The sequence below is a fragment of the Mesoplodon densirostris genome, chromosome 3 (genome assembly GCF_025265405.1).
Source record: "Mesoplodon densirostris isolate mMesDen1 chromosome 3, mMesDen1 primary haplotype, whole genome shotgun sequence".
Taxonomy (NCBI): Eukaryota; Metazoa; Chordata; class Mammalia; order Artiodactyla; family Ziphiidae; genus Mesoplodon; species Mesoplodon densirostris.
Window position 1 is genome coordinate 170,275,243 of NC_082663.1, and position 5,262 is coordinate 170,280,504.

A 5,262-nucleotide genomic window follows, 5' to 3' on the forward strand; every position below is an offset into this window, starting at 1 on the left:
CTTTTGCTTTTATTTTTTTTCTTTAATTTTTTGATAGTCTGATTTTGATTAATATGCTCCTTGGTGTGTTTCTCCTTGGATTTACCCTGTATGGGACTCTCTGTGCTTGCTGGACTTGATTATTCCCTTTCCCAAATGTCAGGGAAGTTTTCAACTATAATCTCTTCAAATATTTTCTCGGTACCTTTCTTTTTCTCCTCCTCTCTGGGACCCCTATAATTCAAGTGTTGGAGCATTTAATGTTGTCCCAGAGGTGTCTGAGACTGTCCTCAATTCTTTTCATTCTTTTTTATTTTGCTCTGAGGTAGTTATTTCCACTACTGTATATTCCAGGTCATTTATCCGTTCTTCTGCCTCAGTTATTCTGCTATTGATTCCTTCAAGAGAATTTTTAATTTCATTTATTGTTTTGTTCATCATTGTTTGTTTGATGTTTAGTTCTTCTAGGTCCTTGTTAAACATTTCTTGTATTTTCTCCATTCTATTTCCAAGATTTTGGATCATCTTTACTATCATTACTCTTAATTCTTTTTCAGGTAGACTATTTCCTCTTCACTTGTTTGGTCTGGTGGGTTTTTACCTTGCTACTTCATCTGCTGCGTATTTCTCTGTCTTCTCATTTTGCTTAAATTACTGTATTTGGGGTCCCCTCTTTGCAGGCTGCAGGTTCGTAATTCCCGTTGTTGTTGGTGTCTGCCCCCAGTGGGTAAGGTTGGTTCAGTTGGTTGTGTAGGCTTCCTGGTGGAGGGGACTGGTGCCTGTGTTCTGGTGGGTGGGGCTGGATCTTGTCTTTCTGGTGGGCATGACCATGTCTGGTGGTGTGTTTTAGGGTGTCTGTGAACTTAGTATGATTTTAGGCAGCCTGTCTTCTATTGGGTGGGGTTGTTTTCCTGTCTTGCTAGTTGTTTGGCATGGAGCGTCCAGCACTGGAGCTTGCTGGCCATTGGGTGGAGCTGGGTCTTAGCATTGAGATGGAGATCTCTGGGAGAGCTCTCACCGACTGATATTACGTGGGGCCAGGAGGTCTCTGGTGGATCAATGTCCTGAACTCGGTTTTCCCACCTTAGAGGCTCAGGCCTAACGCCAGGCCAAGCACCAAGACCCTGTCAGCCACACGGCTCAGAATAAAAGGGAGAAAAAAAGAAAGCAAAAAAAATAATAATAAATAAAATTATTAAAATAAAAGATTAATTTTTAAAAAAAGCAGAGAGCAGCCAAACCAATAAACAAATCCAACAATGATAACAAGCGCTAAAAATATACTAAGATAAACATAAAAATCAGAAACAAGTCAGTCGCAGACATTAAACCCCAAGTCTCAAGGTCCACCACCTCAATTTTGGGTTGATTCGTTGTCTATTCAGGTATTCCACAGATGCAGGGTACCTCAAGTTGATTGTGGGGATTTAATCCACTGCTCCTGAGGCTGCACAGAGAAATTTCCCTTTGTCTTCTTTGTTCGCACAGCTCCTGGGGTTCAGCTTTGGTTTGGCCGCACCTCTGCTTGTAAGTTGCCCTCAGGCTTCTGTTCCCACCCAGACAGGAGACGGTTAAAGCACCGGCTCATTAGGGAGCTCTGGCTCACTCAGGCCGGGGGGGTTGGGGGGAGGCTTATAGTAGTCATAATTGGAATTCAGGGCGAGCCTGTGGCGGCAGAGGCCAGTGTGACGTTGCAACAGCCTGAGGCGCGCTGTGTGTTCTCCCGGGGAAGTTTTCCCTGGATCACGGGACCCTGGCAGTGGCAGGCTGCACAGGCTCCCGGGAGGGGAGGTGTGGGAGTGACCTTGGCTTGCACACAGGATTCTTGGTGGCTGCAGCAGCAGCATTAGCGTTTCACGCCCATCTCTGGTGTCCAAGCTGATAGCCCTGGCTCGCACCCGTCTCTGGAGCTTGTTTAGGTGGTGCTCTTGCTTGCAGGCCCCCTTTTTTTTTTCTTTTGCTCTTATATATTTGGACCAAGGATAATCAAGCTCAGGGGTAGAAATGAAATCCACAGCTTCTAATCTCCCACTCCACTATGTTCACACATCAGACCTAGATTTTTTTTCCTCTCTTGTTGTACATTTATTTGTTTTGTTTGAATTGGGGGTAGGCATGTGTTTATTTAATAGAGGAAAGTCTCTCAGGAAGAAGGAAGAAATACTACAGTACTTGCTCCTGTAGAAAATAAACCCAGATGTGAGAATTTGCTATCATTCCCCCCATTTTTATTAGAAAAAGAGTCTCTCTCTTGCCTTTCTCAGTGTAGACAGTGAGGCATTCAGGCCAGCCCATGGGCTCCCCCATCCTCTGTGCACACCAACCAGGCAAGGCTACTGTCCAACTGCCCTTCTGATACTTCTCTCGCTGTTTGCATGAAAGAAAAGCTTGAAATAAAATTTACTCTTTGCTCTCAGCAAGAACTAATACTCATCAAATGCCCTGGTCAAACACAATAAAATCATACTGTATAAGGAAATTGCTTTTGTAATTGATTTACTAGTTTTCATACAGGAAAAAGCATTTCAGTAGCATTTTCATTAAATTGCTTGTCTACAACAACCAAAAAAATATCTAGTTTTCAGTTTTTAAAGACCCAGTACCTCTGTCATTTGGATTTTTTTTTTTAAGTAATAGAATAAGGAAAAATACTAAACCTCATGGTGTGCTGTATGGTAAATAAAAGATCTAGACATGTCCTTCATGGTAGAAAAGTTTAGAATTAGAGATTATTTCTAGGGAAGACAGTGCTTTTGTTTTTGTTGTCTTAGGTTGGAAGACAGAAAAATAAAGTGACAAAGGAGTAGTCTGGCTTTGTTTATTTTTTTTAAATGCCCTAACCCACTCCCCAGAGGAGGGTCCAGTAGTCAAAAACCAAATTCAACTGCTCAGATTCTGCTCCACAGGACTCTGTATGTCACCCAAGGCACCATGATGAGCCCATAAACACCAATAAAAAGCTTTTAAAATATACTCGGTCCAAAAGAGATCGAGGCAATGAACTGAATCCAAGTTTCCTATTGGTGAAATTACTTGACATAAAACCAAACCACAGAGCCTTTGGCTAAAAATCTGTATATAGTCATTTCCATATTAAATTGTAAGCACCCTAAGGACAAGGTCTGTATGTGTGTGCAGCTGTGTCCCCAGGGCCAAGCACAGAATGTGATTCGCAATTAATATACACCTTTTGAGTAAATAAACAAATTTTCATTTCCCATTGAATCAAATAAAAAGTGTCTTTGAATGGATGTCAAAATAATGTCTTTCACCATTAACCTTTCAGGGGGGAAATCTTCCCAAGCTCCCATTTGAATCTACCATTTTAGGGTGCATCAAAGGAAAGGAAAGAGATTTGGGAGCCAGGGCAGAAAAATAAAATAGGAATAGTAGAAAGGAAAGCAATAGGAAATGGAAAGATGTCACTTGGCATGATCGGATCAAAAGCTTGAGCTCCACATCCCAAATGGCAATCTTAGCTTACCTTTAAATATAAATACTGTGGGTGACTACATTTGGTAGGCACTACAAGAAACCAGGCAAAGTAAAAAATGTTTCCTTTGGACAAACTAGAGTATTGCAGGAAACGCACTTGACATGTTGACACAACTTGAGAGCATTCATTTACCCAACAAATATTTAGAGACCTGCTTTTTGCTAAGTACTGTGCTAAGTGCTGTGGATTCAACAGTGAACACACAATGTGCATCTGAGATTTTTTTGAAGGTCCTAAATCAATTTAAGAATCTGATATACAGACCCTCTCCCTAGGGGAAAAAAAACAGAAGAAACAAAATCACACATGTACATGTTTTACATACAATTTCACGGAAGTTGTAGAACAACCAAAGTCAATTCACATACCCAGAGTATATACAGGTATAGCAACCTACCGAGTCCACTACCCTCTGCCCAACCAATGATCTAACATGCTGCTGTATTTTGTCTTTTTGCATTTAAATTAAATTTAGGTTATGTACTGGGCAGAAGCCTCTTGATTAGAACAGATTACAAAAGGAGGCTCAAAAAGGCAAGGCAAGATGGCAGGTGATCTCAGCCCCTTCCCAATCTTAGAGAGCTTCCTGAAGTAGTAGCTTGTAGAAATTAAGTACATCATTTTAATGTATTTTTTAGAAACCTCCCCTAACTTGATTTATCAACTTAGAGCACTTTCTATTTCAAAGGTCTTACTCATTTAAAACACTTGCATTTTCAATATGTGGATAACAAGCCAGATATGATACAGAGAAAAATCAAGCCGAGGTGTCCCATTCCACATAGAAAGAGAATGTCAGGTGGACATTTAAAATACTTATTTGCAGAAATGAATCTTTGGCTTTTTTTAAATTAATTATCCTGGTCTGAATAATATGTAGATGTCACCTAGAGGTGCTAAACCAATTCTCCTCCTTAGAACTGCCTGTCTAAATAAGAATGACACTAACTTTAGCATTTTCTCTCTGATTAGAGACACTATAGATCTGCAGTCTGCTCCATGCAATATAAATCAATAAAGAATAATTTTCCAGGCAGTAAGTCAATTGTCAGTTCACAGACCCTAATACTCCTGTGCAGGATTTATTGAAAAAATGAATGACAGTCTTGTTACAAGATGTACAGCATGCTTTATAGGGACATAATAGTGTAAGCCCCAGACTATTACATTCACTACAGTGAGGAATCGAACAGACCTAACCCTTTCCTTTCCATGGAACACACACTTAAATGGATTTTCTAATGACAATATGAAAAAACTTAAAAGACGATTAAAAGAAAACACATCTCTGGAGTGGGAGGGTATGTCAATCTTGGGGACACCATAACACCTTGGCTGGGACTTTCTGCACTTTGGGTGTGGTAGACCGGAAAAATTAATATTCCAAATCTCTGCCATCCAACAGATTATCCACTAGCCACATGGGGGTTTTGAGTTCTTATGTTATGGCTAGTCCAAGCTGAGATGTGCTTTAAGTAGAAAACAAACATTAGATTTCAAGGACTTAGTACAAAACAAAAAACATAAAATATCTCATTAATCATTTTTACACTGATATGTTGAAATGGTAAATACTTGGTTATATTAGGTTAAATAAAATACATTATTAAATTAATTCAACTGTTTATCTTTTTTATGGGGCAACAAGAAAATGTAAAAGTACATATGGGAGTCACATACTATTTCTATCTTACAGCACTCTTCCACACAGTAACTGATTGAAAAATTGTAGCACTATAGGTCAACAATGAACAAGCAAATCCTCAGAGGATCAAATAGTTAAGTAA